A 17,501-nucleotide genomic window follows, 5' to 3' on the forward strand; every position below is an offset into this window, starting at 1 on the left:
AATCCACAAGAACAGGACTTACAGAACTCTAATGAGGATTTGTTCCTCTTATTAAGTAGGAGGTATTGGGGGTGGTATTCATCTTTGTCTGTCTGCAAGACTTTTCCATGCCAAGGACTGTTAAGTTGTGATTGCTTCCATATATATGGTTGCTTCCGAGATATATATGTATGTATGATGTATATATATGTACACACACACACATACACACATATAATCTTTAGCTGATGAGTTTCTCAGAGGCAGACTCATCTCTAATATCTGTATCACAATGCTGCTGCATGTGTTTGGTGTTCAGTAGCCCCGAGCAAATGAATCAAGTTTATAAAGTACATAGGAACTTGGAGCACCATCTAACTTAAAGTCTCTGTGTGTTTCAGTTTGTGTGTAACAACAATGGCAGCAGAGTTACACACACACACACACACACACACACACACACACACACACACATACACACACACACACACACGCCATTGATGGACTCAGCACCCTGTAATTGAATAGAGTATCTAAAGGTTTTGCTGTCTCCTGACTGAACTTGAAAACCAGTTCAATTTTATTATTATTACCTCTGAGTCTCAGCAAGAGACAGTGTAGCACAGTGATTAGAATGGTATAGCCAAGCCACCTAGCTTCCAAATCCTTCCTTCCTCTCCTAGCAGCTGATCTTCTAACAATTTACCCACCCTCTCCATTCCTCAGTTTACTCAGCTGTAAAAGTAGTCATACCATAACATTGACTTCACAGAATCCTTGTGAGAATTAAATGAAGGGACACATATTGAATAGAGTAGTGCCTGGCATGGTTAGCTTCAGTCAGTACCTATCAGTTTTTATTAGTAGTAAATGTAAAAAAAATAAGGAAGTCCTACAGTCTCAGTTTGCTTACTTGAAATTGTCATATTGTCAGGTGTTGAAAGCAAAAAACATCTGCAGTCCATAAAATGTCATGAGAGTCTACTGGTATTGGAGGAAGAGGTCAAAGTCACTGAAATTGCTATGTCACTAGATTCGTGAGGAATTATGATGGCCAAAACTCAGTGGAAAGTGATAATAAACATGATCAGCAATCCATAAGATAACAAAAAGCAAGCTAACAATTATTTAAATCACACCATGTACCAGCACTACTGGAGTTACCCATGCCTGCTCCTGTTCCCCTTTTGAGGCAGTCTTTTGTGATGCAGGCTGGCCTTGGCCTTGTAGCCATGATGACCTGGAACTTCTGATTTTCCCTCTTTACCTGCTGAGAACTGGGATTATAGGCATGCACCAACATGCCCAGGCTGCTTCTGTTTCTTTTAAGTAAAACTCTAGCATGTGTCAGGCATAGGAGATAAAATAATAAAGTTTCTGGATAACTATAAAGCTCCCTGAAATAAATTCTGAAACATAGTTATGTTATGTGGACCACTGACTTTGAACAAGCTGCCGTTTTGGACTATGAAAAGTAGTGTATTAAGATACAGCCACTTGAATATCTGCCATATGTTAAGCAAAAATCTTGTAAGCTGATGTGCTGGCTAATTTTTATGTCAACTTGATGCAAGCTAGAATTATCTGAGAGGAGGGAGGGAATCTCAACTAAGAAAATGTCTCCATAAGACCTTGCTGTAGACAGGCCTGTAAGGCATTCTCTGAATTAGTGATTTATGGGGGAGGGCCCAGCCCATTGTGGGTGGTGCCTAGTTATCCTGGGTTCTATAAGAAAGGATGCTGAGCAAGTCATGGGGAGTGTCCTAAATAGGGTTACCACTGCTGTGATGAAACACCATGACCAAAGCAACTTGGGGAGGAAAGGCTTTCTTTGGCTTACTCTTTCACATCACTGTTCACCATTGAAGAAGTCAGAACAGGAACTCAGACAGGGCAAGAACTTGGAGGCAGAAGCTGGTGCAGAGGCCATGGAGGGTGCTGCTTACTGGCTTGCTTCTCTTGGCTTGCTCAGCCTGCTTTCTTGTAGAACCCAGGGCCAACAGCACAGGGATGGCTCCACTCACCATGGGCTGGGCTCTCCACCATCAATCACCAGTTAAGAAAAGGCCTTATGGGCCTGTTTACAGCTGGGGCTTATGGAGGCATTTTCTCAATTGAGGCTCCCTCCTCTCCAATGACTCTAGCTTTTGTGGAGTTGACAAAAAACTAGCCAGCACAGGGAGCAAGCCAGTAAGCAGCAACCTCCATGGCCTCTGCATCAGCTCCTGCTTCCAGGTGCCTGACCTGTGTGAGTTCCTGCCCTGGCTTCTCTCAGTGATGGACTGTTACCTGGAGGTGTAAGTGAAATGAACCTTTCCTCCCTCACTTGCTTTCGGTGATAGTGTTTCATCACAGTAGTAAAAACCCTAACTAAGAAATTTGTACCAGCATTGTGGGTTATTGCTGTGACAGACATGACCATGTGTTTCGGGGAGGATTGTGGTGGCATTTGAACTTTATGCTGGAAAGGCATTGACTGCTCAGAGCTCAGTGGGCTCTTCTGTAGGAGCTTGGAGGATAAGAATGTTGAGAGCAGTGCAAACGATGAAGGCCTGGCTTGTGAAGTTTCAGAAGGAATCAAAGGTTCTACGAGGGCATTTGTGTGAGGACTCTGGTGTCTGGCCAGCTGGAGCTAAAGAATTGGCCATGGTTAAGAGAGACCAGTGTCAGTGAGGTAGAGTCTTCTACAAAGTGTTTCCTCAGAGTCCTGACACAGAAGTTGTTCCAGAAGTGGCAAATTGTACCTTGTGCTGATGGCTCACTTTGGTAGTGTAAGAGTCACCTAGGTAGTACTGAATTTGAAGACATGGAGGGTCATAGAGAGCAGCTGAGGCTTGGCACCATGTGGTAGGGCTGGAGTCCACAAAGAAAGCCCAAGAGAGGCTACTGGTGAAAGTGCAGCCCAGTTGCAATAGAAGTCCCTGGCATTTTAGTGGTACCAGTATCATGGGACAAGGGCTAAGAATAGCAGCAAGCCCTGAGTTGTGCCAGCCTGAGCCTAGGAGACAAGCTGTGTGGGCTGTAGAGGGTAAAGCCAGAGAAGTGACCCAGGCCCTGTGGAGGAGCCCAGAAGACCATGAGTGAATCTTAGACATTTGACACTGAGTTATCACTCTGTTGGAGGCCAGGAGACCATGAGTGAATCTTAGACATTGGGCACTAGGTAGGACCTTGTCTTGGTTTTGTTCAGGTTGTGACAGTGCCCTGGTTCATCTCTCTTGAAGTAAGAAAGTAACTTATTTTTTATTTTATAGGACCAGTTGATAGATTTTTGACTATTTTAAAGAGATTTTGGACTTTGAAGTGTTTGATATTTTAAAGATTGTGGCACTTTTCAAATTTCGAATGTTTTATATTGTGATTAATGTATGATCTTGGGGGTGAACAAAAAACAAAAGGTTATGGCTTACCAATGATGTATGTGTGTCAAATTGACAAGGGATCAATTGTTGTGGGTAGTTTTTATGTCAGCTTGTCACAAGCTAGAGTCATCTGAGAGGAGGGAACCTCAACTGAGAAAATGACTCTATAAGATCTGGCTATAGACAAACCTGTAGGGCATATTATTAATTAGTGATTGATGTGGGAGGGCTCAGCCCATTGTGTGGGGGCCAGTTTGGGCTGGTGGTCCGGTAAGCAGCACTCCTCTATGGCCTCCATGGCCCCTGTATCAACTCCTGCCTCCAGGTTTCTGTCCTATTCCAGTTCCTGCCCCTGCTTCTCTTAGTGATGGAACTGTTACCTGGAAGTGTAAGCAAAATGAACACTTCCCTTCCCAACTTGCTTTTGGCCATTTTGTTTCATCACAGCAGGAAACCCTCTTCAAAACACCCCCAAACAACCTTAAGATAACAGCTGATATTATTCATATTTAATAGATGAGGTTAAGAAGCATGCTAGATATCACATAGGTAAACAGGAGAGCTGGGATCTGAATCCATGCTTCACTTATCCAAGATTCCCCACTTTTCTCTATAACAGTAAATTCCAAAATGGAATAAATGAAGCACTCTATGGACCTTGGCACTTCTTTCTTGTGGTATGTAGTGCAGGTGTTCCTCCAGCAACTGGGATTAAGTCTGTGCATGAATAAACAAAAGCAAACATGCCTTTGTTCCTGTAACTAGCTCATTTAGTTGAGAGGATCTTAGAGCACTTGGGCTTATGATCTAAAGCCCTTACACGTGTCACCTCTTCATAGGGACTTACACTGCCACACATTGCTTGGTCTCAGTGGCTTTAGCAGCTTTTCTATAGTAGAACAATTGCTCTCTAGGAACAAGCAATTCTTTAACTTTCTCCTTTTACAGGTTAGAAGCTTAGCAGGGTGGGGTCTTATGCTGAGGATAGGTACCCTTCCAATTGTTTCAGTATGGAGTAGGCCTCTCTTTGCCAATGCTAGTCTCCTAAACAATTACAGCATGTCTTTCTGCATTCCTGTAATTCTTTCTGCATTACTGTAATTCTATACTTCCTAATACTCATTTTCTCTCCAAACTGTACATTTTCTAATTCTATTTGCCCCTTTGCTCTTTTTCATTATAAACTTGCATAAGAGTTATTAGTAATAACTATTCCACAGACCCAATGTTATGATGTTTTGAAATTTTCTATGCCAGAAAAATTAGTCCATCGCATTTTAGTTAGCTTCAGGCAAGTTCATGGACAGGTGGCCACTGGATTCTTTGCCAAAATATCACAGAAATGGCCTCTAGCCCAGGTGCTGTTAATGTTCTTGCTTCCACATGAAGACTCATGGGCAGGGCCTTCACCTTCCACATCACTCTCTAGTTGGAGTCTTCAGACTTCTCCTAGAACATCCCAGTAAACTCTGCTTACAGCATTCAACTGCTTTTCTAGTCCACTCATCCAAAAACAAATCCCAACATAGCCAGGTTCTTGACAGAAAGACCTTCTCTATTTCATTCCAGTTTCTGTGTCCATTACTTTGCTGTTGTTGTGATAAAATGCCATGACTATCAGCAACTTAAATACAAAGCAGTTATTGGTTTATATCCAAAAGGATAGGAGTCCATCCTGGAGTAGGAATGGTGTCAGGAGGAGTAGGTTGAGGGATCAATCACATCTTTATTCCACTTAGAAAGCAAAGAGAATGAACAATAAGTAGAACAAGGCTATAAACTCTCAAAGCTCACCCCTAATGGTGTACTTCCTCAGTAAACTTTCACTAAAAGTTAGCAATGGCTGTTCCACCCTGGAGAGGCCAACAATCTGGTGTCTTAGCAGCTCCAATCTGGTGCTAAAGCCTGGGGAATTCTGGAGAGTTGCTAGTCTTCAGTCTATGTTGTTAGACCAAAGATGCTGGGTTTAATAGCAGTGAAGGAATGCTGCTGCAACAAGATAGATAAACTTGCCAGCAAGAGTGAAAGTAATCAGGAAAAAGGAAAATTTCCTTCTTATATGTCCTTTGGGGTGGGAGGAACCTTTCTTTTTCAAACCACCACTGAGGATGATTGTCAGGTTCTCTCCTTCCGCCTTTTATGTGGGGTCTGGGGATTTAACTCAGATTAGGGGTTTTACATGGGAAGAATTTATGTGCTAAGCCATAGCACTGGCCCCTTTTTCCTAACTGAGGATAAGGTAGAATCCGAGGCCCAAGGATGAGGGTGGTTGTGGAAAGGAATCCTAGATGTGTCTCATCTCTTAGTAAATCATGCTTGTGATTTTTACCCCAAATCTAGTTTACTTCTGAGCTATGCATTTAAAACAAAACCCAATAAATAAGAATCCCATCAGACACCCTGAGGATTTGATAATACTGAGTGGCTTTTCACTGAAATGTGTGGTCAAAGGGCAAATGAGTTTGGTACCTGCCTAAACCTTGGGGCAGCAGACTGTCTGTAGGTCTTTGAGTGTGGTGTGGCACTTGGTGGTTGTTTGGGAGTCCAACTTGGTGCTCTTGGTATCTGTGGCAGAAGAAGCTGCTGCCAGGGGTCCCTGCCATAATTGCATATGGGCTCTGATGCTTTAGGGCTCTTTACTCCATTTAAAGAGCAGCCTTTTAGGACCCTGAAAGGTTTGGCTCCCAGCAACCTCTATAAGCAAGTTAACCTAGCCACTCCCTCTCACTGTCACATTCCAGAGACAGTCCATCATTTCCAGTGTTTTCTGCTGATCCAGTTTCCTGGGGATGGCTTAGCATTTCTTATATTTCCATCACTGGTGGCAATCAAATGTGAGGTAGGGTTCCCAAACAGTTGTTGTAAGGGAAAGAAGGTGAGAAGTAGGAGGCTAGGAGGCGGCAGGGATGGGGCGCTGGGGGCTGGCACTGCAGTGTGGGCTGAAAGGGCCCCCTGCCTATGGTCTTGTTTCCGACTACCCTTATTAAACATGCCTGGGCAGCCTAGTCTTGAGAGAAGGTGCTCATCTCAATTATAGCAGAGTTGCCATACATCCGAGGGCATTACAAGCTTGAGAGGATGGTCTTGGTTTTGTTCTAAACCTGACTGTGGGCTGGCAAGGACTTGGATATTGTCAGGTTGTTGGTGACATCTTGGATACGTCCTTTGATGGACAGTCTACCAATAGTCTATGAGAAATATATGTGTAGGAAGTGGAAAGGGAGGGGACATGGGGTGGAATCACAGCAGAGGGATGTGTTAATTATTTTGACTAACTATTCCAAATGTGGAATTTCCCTTTAAAGGCACTTCTTAAATAAAATAATAGTAATATAGAAAATTAGAAACTGGCACAATACATTTTATTTAAAAGTCCTGAGTATATTTCTTTCCTGTCAAAAGTTGGCTTTATTGTCCTGGAACTTGTACTGGAATATTCAGGATCATTTGGAATAGAATTTGTATTGGTATGATTCTGATGCATTCCACAGATTGAGCATTCTGGGGGAGGAACCAGACAGGTACAGTTGAATGTGTTACCTCTGCCAAGACATAGCAGACGGTAAGACAGAGCAGGGAGTCTGGGAAGTGGGGGGTTGAAACCTGAGCTCAGGTGGGCTCAGCTGCCAAGCCGCTCAGCTAGAGTCTGGGCAGGCCAGGCCCACCTCCATTCTGACGTGAAGGTTAATGTTCTGTAAGAATCTGTACAATCACAGCCCTTGCCCACTCGAACAACTCGAGAAAGAGGGCTTCAAACAGAGCTGTTCATACAGATGCCACTCATCTTCCAAGTCAGTGGTAGAGTGAGAACTCCAGAGTCACACGACCCAGGGTTAGCAATTTATGTCTTTTCTGTGCTGCTGTTTTGAAACTGGTGCTTTAACATTGTTCAGATTTAGGTGTTTTGTTTTTGTTTTTTCTCTTTTGGCCACTTCCTAATTAAAATAGCAGGTAAGAAAGGTGTTCACTTTAGTTATAACAGGGCTAATTTGTGAACATTAGTAAAAAATAAGAAGAAAGTTGTTTTGTTTCAGTTGCTAAGAGAGTCTTTATGTGGCACAGAGTGTGTTCTTAATCTAATAACCAATGTGTGGAAGACCACACGAAGCTGTAGTCTACTGTTGCTATAGTATTTATAACACTGAGTGGTATCTTTCAGTGAAAGTTGCAATCTTCTTTTTTGATGACAGAAAATACAGAGGGGACATCTCACCAAAAGTAAATGATGGATCCTGAAACTAGGATTGTAAATGGGGTTTGGATTATTATTTTGCTAATTTGTCCTGAGGCAAAGCAGTGAGTTATAATGGGAAATAGCCTCTGTTCCAGAGGGAAATGCTATTCAAGAAAGCTTTCCCTATGGATGTGTGGCAGACCCCTGGAAACTCACAGGAGACTCTTTCTGCCTTGCTCCTTTCCTACTAACCCAGACCTTTTCCTCATGCCCGATTCTGAGTTATGGCATCTTCTATTTCAAATACTTTGAATACTTTCCACTATTAAGGTTTCACATTCAAAGAAGGCAAGTTGAGCTTTCTACACTTGTGATGACAGCTGTTTCCATACTTTCTGGAATGGAAATTAATAGTAAATATCTAGAACCATAATCTACTGCTCACACAGTTGACTCAGAATTTTCACATCTAGATTTTGTTTTAATGCAATAAAGGAGATGAAAACTGAATTAGTATACACAGGTGTTAATCTAAGAGAACAGGAAATAGTGTTCAACAATGAGACAAGGTCCAAATGAGTTACAGTAGACTCATACACAGAAATGCTACCCCATCATGAAAATATGAGTCTGTGGCTTATTTAGTACTCTGGTATTAAACAAAAAAGATAAGTAATATAAATATAATATAGAAGACATTCCAGTCTTACTGTTTTTTTCCTAGACAAGGTTTCTTTGTATAGTCCTGGCTATTCTGGAACTTGCTCTGTAGACCAGGCTGGCTTCAAACTCACAGAGATCCACCTGCCTCTGCCTCCCAAGTACTGGGATTAATGGCATATGTCACCACTGCCTGACCCAGTTTTACTTTTTAAAGTATAGTTTAATCAGGATAATTTATATACAGTATGAGTCTTACTTTGTGGTCACTTGCTTGGTTAGTTTTTACAAACAAGGGAGGAAGTGAAGGAGGCAAATTGTGGAAAAGCAAAAGGTAACAATACACAATCAAGATGGAGATGGTCCACACCATGGTGTAACAACACATATGTGTGCTCACCCCCATAATCAAGATGGAGATGGTCCACACCACAGTGTAACAGCACATATGTGTGCTCACCCCCATAATCAAGATGGAGATGGCCTACCCAACACCTGGGATCCCCATAGTTAAGATGGAAGTTTCTTCCTGTCCCTCTGTAGTTGGGTGGCCACTGTCTCTCTAATCCCAGTCACTGGTTGTTACTTCTATCTGGGTTGCTGTTATGAAATGCATTAAACCACAGAAATCCCTCTGTTGCAGTCCTGGAGTCTGGTAAGGTAAAGATCAAAGTGGCTGCAGTTTCGGTGTGTGGAGAAGACTGTTCCCCACAGTCTGCTCACTGTGTCCTCATGAGGTGGGGTGCTAAGCCAGCTCTTTGGATCCCTAATAAGGACACCAATCCTATCAGTTGAAGTGGAGCACTCACAACTTAATCACTTTCTAGACTCCACTTTCTGATATCACAGTAGGGATTAGATTTCAACATATGCCCTGGGAGAGGTACAGATCTTCACACTGTAGCATTTTCTAGAATGTCAGATAAATGAAATCATATGGTATTTGCCTTCCTCATCTGTTTCTTCTACTGTGAAGGTCCTCCATGCTCTCTGTGTTGCCAGATCATTGCTTTCCCTGGAGGTCTTTACTGAGCATCATTGTACTGCATTGTACCATATTCTGTCTGTTCACCATTTGATAGATGGTTCTATTATTTATAGTTTCTGATGATCATAAACAATTGGGTTCCATAAACACTTCAGGATAGAGACTTTTAGGTTGTATAAAAAGTGTATGTTCAAGAAACCTTCAAAATCTTCCTCAAGGCATCTGTCCCTACCAGCATTTGCATTTCTGTTAGCAATGTGAGGAACCCAATTTCTCTGCATCTTCTCAGCTTATGGTATTGCCTGTGTTAAAGTGTTGGGAATAATGGGTAAGTAGTAGCAACTCATTTTCCTAACAATGAATGTCAAATAATTTGTTTTTCATGAGCATATGACTCATCCAAATACCTTCTCTAGTGAAATATGCATTTGCAATATTTTCAAGTTGAGCTTGCATTCTTTGAGAGTGATTTATACATGCTGCAGAGAATTCCTTTGACAGATATGTGATCTGCAAATACTTTTCTTTTTCTTTTTTTTTTTTATAACTTTGGTTTTATGTAATTCTCTTACCCACTATTCTTTTCGCCTCTAGAGCTGGTTACCTTTCTTTCTTTCTTCTATTGGTCTGCTCTCCTACTTTCTTGTGATATTTTGCTATACCCTAATAAAATTTGCCTGAAGATCAGAGAACAGAACAAGACACTAGATTTAACACAGAAGCCAGGCAGCAGTGGCACACACCTTTAATCCTAGCACTTAGGAGGCAGAGACACATCTGGATCTCTGTGAGTTCAAAGCCACCCTGGACTACAAGAGATTGACTCAGCCTAGGAGAAAAACAAAGCCAGGCAGTGGTGGCTCACACCTTTAATCTCAATACTTAAGATCTCATGCCTTTGCTTGGGAAGCACACATGTCTTTAATTCCAGCTGGGTGGTGAAAGGTATATAAGGCATGAGGAGACAGGAACTAGAAGCTTTTTAGGCTGAGGAGTCCTAGAGGTAACAAGAGGTGGCTTGTTCCTTTGTCTGTCTGATCTTTCAGCATTTACCCCAATATCAGTTTCTGAGTTTTTTATTAAAAGACCATTTTAAGATCCGAGCAACACTTTCTTACTGTGTCTAACAGTATCTCTGTCTCCCATGGGATCTCTTCTGCCTCTCATGATCTCCTTTATAATTCCCCATCCTCCCTGTCTATCCCCCTCCCTCCCCCTCCTCTCTCTTACACACACACACACACACACACACACACACACACACACACACACACAATTAATTTTAAGCTCTATATATCAAATATGTAATACTTGTCTTTTGAGTCTGGCTTATTTTGCTTAACATGATGCTTTCCAGCTGCATCCATTTTTCTGCAAATGCCATGGCTTCATTTTTCTTCATGGTTATGTTGCATTTCATATGTGCGTTACATTTTCTTTATCCATTCTTCTGTTGATGAGCATCTAGGCTAGTTACATTTCCTGGTTGTTGTGAGTAATATAGTAATAAACATGACTGTATAAATATTGTTGTGGTGTGTTGACTCAGAGTCCTCTGGCATTTGCTTAAGAAATGGAACACATAGCAATTCTAGCCTCAGTATTTTAAGGAACTTCAAGCTGGTTTCCATAGAGGTTATGTGAGTTTATATTCTGATCAAGGGTGAGTAAATGCTCCTCTCTCCACCAACATTTGTCTCCTTAATGCCCAGCAATTCAAATGGGGTGAAATGGAATCCCAAAGTTTTAGTTTGCATTTATCTGATTGATAAGGATGTTGAACATTTTTCCAAGTACTAATTTTGCTCTTTGTATGTTTTTTTTTTGAGGACTATCCAGTTTGTTAGCCCATTTGCTGATTAGATGATTTGTAGGGTTTTTTTTGGGGGGGGAGGGAAGATGTTGAATTTTTACAGTTCTTTATTATACCCTAGATATTAATTCCTTTCTTGGCATGTAGTTGGTGCACATTTTTTTAAAATTCAAACTATGTAGCTTGTATGTTTCCTTTGCTGTACAGAAGATTTTGAATTTCATGTGACTCCATTTGTTAATCTCTGACATTATTTCCTATGCTATTGGTGTCCTGTTCAGAAAATGCCTAGGGGTCTGTATCACAAAATGTTTTTCTATACCATTTTCCATGTTTCAGATTTTAAATTAATATCTTTGATCTCTTTTGAATAGATTTTTGTGCAGGGTAAGAGATATGGATCTAATTTCACTCTTCTGCATTCCAAGCACCATTTGTTAAAGCAGCTGTCTTTTCTCCAAGGCATGTTTTGACACCTTCAAAAGTAGGTAGCTGTAACTGTGTGGGTTAATTTGTCTTCTATTCTGTTCATTGGTCTACATGCCTGTTTCTGTGTTAGTACCATGCCACTCTATTGCTAAGAGTATAATTTGTATTATATGACATTACTAGAATGCTGGAGCATTGCTCCCTTTGGTAAGACTTGTTTGGTTTGTTGAGGATCTTATGGTTCCATATGATATTTAGGAGTTTTTCTAGGTCTATAAAGAATGAAAGAATAAGATTTTATTTTTCAGTGTATCAATTTTTAATTTAATGGCTGATATGTTTAAATATACTTTTTAGTTTAGAGTATTTTTAGACTTATAGAAAACATGAACACAGTATGAGGGTTCTTATATACTCAACATCCAGCATTCCCTATTATTAACATTAGCATGGTACATTGGTCACCACCAGTGAATATGTCCTATGCAGGGTTATTTGACTACACCAAAGTCAAATTGATATTCTGGGATGCACTTTTTGTTCTTTGGTTTCTGACACATTTAATTTTATTTTTATCCATGATCTCTGTTAGAATTAGAGATCTCTGTCTTTCTGTGCAGTTATAACACCATCTGATCGACAGGAAAATACCAAGGAGGATCCTTACATGGTGACTTTACTTTTTTGCCTTCTACATTTTCTATGCCATTTCAATTAGCATGAGCAAATAGAACCTTTGAGGGAGCAGACACAATATGATGGAGAATATTAATGAACGTAGGTACAGTAGAGGCTGAGGCTGAGAGAAAGTGGCTTCTGGAGAGCAATCATCAGGACACACTGCTAGCAATAACTCAGTCATCCTTAGTTCCTTCCTGTGCTGCCTCAAAGTACCTGAGGCAACAGTCTTTGATGCTGTTCCTCTTTCTGTGAGGTCAGATCTAGGAGTTGAGAAACCTGTATATATTTTCACATCCTCTCATTATTGAAAGCAACTCCAATGGGTCTCTGTTTCTTGTGTACCAAGGAAAACCAACAACTCTACACAGACAAAGCAGGCTATTCTTCAAGTGGTAAAGATGAGTGAAGACAATGAAGAGAAATGTATGTTGGTCCCAAACCTCTACAATCTGGCCTCCTTGTGTGAAATTAAAGCTGAGACTGCCAGTCACAGCACTATAGTCCCTATGACTGTGAATAAACTAAGATCATGAGGTAACATATGAATATGTTTACCCAACTCTTGAGTTTCAATTCTACCATTAAGATTACTTTAACTCTTAGGAGTATAAAAACACAAAAGTCTGAATTGAGGCAAAGAGAAAGGGCTATCAGAAGATAATTTCTGAACACAGGTGAGAACTTGCCTATCAAACTTGATAGCAAATTTGGCACAAGGAGTCCAAAGCTTGATTTTCCATATTTGAATGCTCTAATTGAACCTGAATAGTCTCCCAAAGGTTCACCAGCCTGTAACACTATTGAGAAGTAATAGAACTTTAAACAAGTGGTACCTGGTGGAATCATTTGGAAAATGCCCTTGAAAAGGATTTTGGGATGCCTTGACCCCTTCCTTGTCTCCCTTTACTTCTGGGCTGCCATGAAGATTCCTCTGCCGTGTGCTCCTACCATGATGTGCTGCCTCCTTCTAGGCCCCAAAGCAATGGGGCCATGACAGAAGAATGACCAAACAATGAGGCACACTATGCCATGGTTAAAGCTGTATGTTGAGGATTTATAAAACCTGGATTTATAGGTTATTTCAATGAGATAAACTGTTTATCTTGGCAGATTACAAAGCCTCCTTACATTTTAGTCCCTTCTTAAACTGGGAGAGGCTTCTGACAAGTAATATAAGCTCCCAATAACTTAGCTCTTCTCTTTTCTCCTCCATAGCCCCCAGCACTAATGTGGGGACCTGGAGGCTTGTGATTTGGTCTCAATTCTTAGGCTAATTGTTCACTTTACGCAAAGGCTTGTTCTATCATGTAACCCTGAGTTGCCCCATCTGTTGAAACATCTCTGTCTAGTTGTGCTGCTTACCACCTCCCTTTTTAATACCTTTAATTGGTTTTGGTGATAGACTACCAGTACCACTTGAGTGTCAGCTATTAGCAATAAATGAGGCTCCTCTGGGTAGCTAGGACATGCTAATGATCTTGAAATAAAGGAAGTGTTCTGCCATAGCTCTGTTTTCTGCATTATACCAGTGCATATTTTAATATTGTTTTTATTTTATTTTGAAATTACTCACTTCACAGCCAGCCTAGAAGCACTTGCAATAACATTGGGAAGATATTCATTTGTTTTTCTTTCAACTTCTTACACTAGTGTATTATTTTAGCATCCTATTGGGAAGTTTCTTTCTTTATTTTTTTCTATTTTCTGGCAATTGTTTCCTAAGTAGCTAACTTTTTAATAGATACTATCTCTGGGATGTTGTTGTTCTTTGACAGTATTAGTTAGGATTGTTATGCCAATATTACATGTTGATTCTAATGACAGAGGTAACAAGAGCCACAGAACTGAAACAGCTAGAAACTCAGTTCAACTAAGATTAGGTGAGCACCTGCTGGAGCAGGGATATAGAGGGAAGAAAAAAAATGAGGCAAAAATGAGCCTGGTACAATTATTTAAAAACAAACACCAATAATAACAAAACACTTCCATTTCAAGTAATGCAATAAAGCATGATTTGTTTTTGTTAAACTATGGTGTATGTAATATAATACAGTACTTGTCTTGTCCTAGTTACTTCTCTATTGTTGTGACAAAACACCATGACCAAAGCAAGTTATAGAAGTTTGTTGGGGCTTACAGTTGCAGAGATTGAGTCCATGGCCATCTTGGTGGGGAGCACAGCAGCAGGTGGGTAGGCATGGTCCTGAATGAGTAGCTGAGAGGTAACATCTGATTCACAAGCAAGAGGGAGAGAGGGAGAGAGAGAGAGGGAGAGAGAGAGAGAGAACACTACTGACTGGGAATAGTGTGGTTATTTTGAAACTTCAAAGCCTTGCCCCAGGGACACACCTTCTCCAACAAGGGTACACCTCCTTATCCTTCCCAAACAGTTCCATCAATGTGAACAAAGCATTCAAATGTATGAGCCTGTGGGGGCCACCCTCATTCAAACCAACACATTTTCTTTTGGGTGTATATTTTAATTTTCATTTGTATTTCAGTTTGGGGGATGCTACAGGGTATTGTATACACATCCATTATTCTAGTTTGCTTTCTAAAGCAGAAACCATTAAGGAATGATCCTTTTTAACTTGCTCCCTGTCACATTCAGCTATGTTTGTTATACAGCCCAGACCCACCTGCCTAGGGATGTTACTGTCCACAATGGGCTAGGCATTACTACTTCAGTTAGCAATTAAGGAAATATTCACAACATGCCCATTCATCAACTGAAGTTCCCTCTTCCCCTGTGTGTCAAGTTAACAACCAAGATTAGGCATGAGATATTTTGTCAATATATCTTTATTTTTTAATATAGAAACATTTCACAATTATGAAAGCAGATTGACAGACTGTCCACTTCAGTCTCCTCCAGGAGAGGGGAAAGTAAAAGGGAGGAGACAGAAGGCAAAAACAGGATAGCACAGAGATGAGGACATCTCGATGCCTGTTTGGTTGTTTCATTAATATACTGCAAAGTTGAGCTCTTTGGGGTCAGTGTTATGAGTAAGGAAAACACCACCCAGCTTAGATATAGAACAGCTCTATCATTGCCTCCCAAGTGTCTCATACCTCCTCCCTATAGTCAAGCCCTTCTCCCTCCCCCTGTGGTCAAGTCCTCCCCCTCCCCCTGTGGTCAAGCCCTCTTTTATCCAGCCCTGAGTGATACCCACTGATCATCCTTCAGACCTTTCTATACTTCTCTAGTTTCACTCCTGTTACTGTGATAAAATATCCTAACAAAAAAACAACCTATAGAAAAGAGTTTATTTTACCTTGTAATTTCATGTTATCATTTGTCACTGCAGGGGAGTTACAGGCACAGGAGCTTGAAACAGTCACATCAAATGCACAGTCAAGAGCAGAGACAAAAATTGCATGCATGCTTAGTGCTCAGTTACATTTCTCTCTTATTATATAGCCCAGGGCCCCAAACTAGGAATGATGCCACCCTTTCAGGCTGGATCTTCCCACATCAATGAAGGCAGTCCAGACAATCCCCACAGACCTGCCCAATCCCTCACTGAGATTTTCTTCCCACAGGATTCTAGATTGTGTCAAGGTGACAATCACAGCTAACGGTACATGTACTGTCATCAAGTTGACAATCACACCTTGTAGCACAAATCTTAGGAGTTCTTATTAACAAGAACAAACCTGGAGCCAGGTATTGGGGTGAATGCTGGAAGATTAGAGAAGCAGAACAAGCCACAGCTTCCTCACCTCGCCAATTCCTCAGGTGATCCTGTTTCCTCAGACAGGATGCCTCTCAGCTGAACTGTGCTGCTCAAAAGCCTAAAAGCTTAACCAGCTCTAGTTCCTTGTCCTCATGCCTTAAATATCGTTCTGCTTCCTACCATCACTTCCTGGGATTAAAGGCTCTTGTTACCACATCTGGCTGTTTCCAATGTGGCCTTGAACTCACAGAGATCCAGAAGGATCTCTGCCTCTGGAATGCTAGGATTAAAGGGGTGTGTGCCACCATTTTCTGGTCTCTATATCTAGTGGCTGTTCTGTTCTCTGACCCCAGATAAGTTTATTAGGGTGCACAATATTTTGGGGAACACAATACCACCACAACACCTAACCATCACATGCACTACTATCAAGTTGACAATCACTCCTAGCCATCACATGCACTATCACAGAAATGTAACTTTAGACCAGATTTTTCTTCATTCAGTAAAATGGCTTTGAGATACCTCCACATTATTCTTATATTATTAATTTGCTCCTTTCCAATTTTTTCCTGAACCATTTTTTTATTGTATGGCCTGGTATAAGTATCTGCATACAAATTTTTTGTGTTGAGATAAGTTTTCACTTCTTTAGAGTAAATACTTTAGAGTGACATGATGAATCATCACAAGATTTTTGCTCTATGCTATGTACATTTCTTATTATATACAAGTATCAAAAGTTTTTCAGGTTTCCCACTTACAGTTGTAGAAGTTTACACAGGATTTATGCATGATAAAATATGAATGGCTTTGACTAGTATGTCATGAATATGCCACAACAGTGTGTGGCTACTCATATAGAATGCAGTGTGAATACAACCCCATAGATTTGTAATGTACACCTTTTTACTACATAAATCATCTCTGGCATCTTCTCTGCTGGACAGATTGCCATCGTTACTGTGATTCTGTTTTACTTCCTCTGCCATCAGTGGAGTATTGTATGGGATCAGTAATGACGCTTTCTTAAAGCATATGTTTTCAAACCATTTAAAGCTACCCAGTTCCTACTGACTCTTCAGCTGGCCTCTGGTCTGTTCTTGGGATTCTAGTATGCTCCAGGCTTGTGTTCTTGGCTGACTCTTCCCATTAACTCACATTTGTGTACATTAAAAATTTTCTGTCTTTAGTCAAATTTAGCTGTCTAGACAGTATGGTGTTGAAGCTCATACAGGTCTTAAACAAATGCTAAAAACAGAATTATGATATCATCCATCAACTATGTATCTCCAGATTTAATCCTGTAAAAACCAAGTGCAAACAGATCATAAAATGGAAATTCCATTTTGCAGATAATATTTTGGCTAAACATAATAAGAAGGAAGTTAGCTCTGAGGTGACATATGACTTCCCTCTGACCATCTAAGCACCATTTATGGCCCAATAATTTATATTCTGGATGTCTGATTAGTTATATATTCTTGTTCACGTTAAAGGGAAGACTGAAAGCTGTTTACTAAGAATAGAGCAGAACTGCACTCAGTGCACTGCTCTGTCGTCATCACCATCATTTAATTCAGGCTCAAAAATGTGTGGAAAGAGGGAGGGGGAGAGAAAGAAGGGGAGGGAAGGAGGGAGGGGAAGAGGGAGAGAGAGAGAGAGAGAGAGAGAGAGAGAGAGAGAGAGAGAGAGAGAGATAGAGAGAGATCCCATTTGTGATTTGCTTTTATTCAAA

This window comes from Peromyscus leucopus, chromosome 14, assembly GCF_004664715.2.
Source record: "Peromyscus leucopus breed LL Stock chromosome 14, UCI_PerLeu_2.1, whole genome shotgun sequence".
In the NCBI taxonomy this organism is placed as follows: Eukaryota; Metazoa; Chordata; class Mammalia; order Rodentia; family Cricetidae; genus Peromyscus; species Peromyscus leucopus.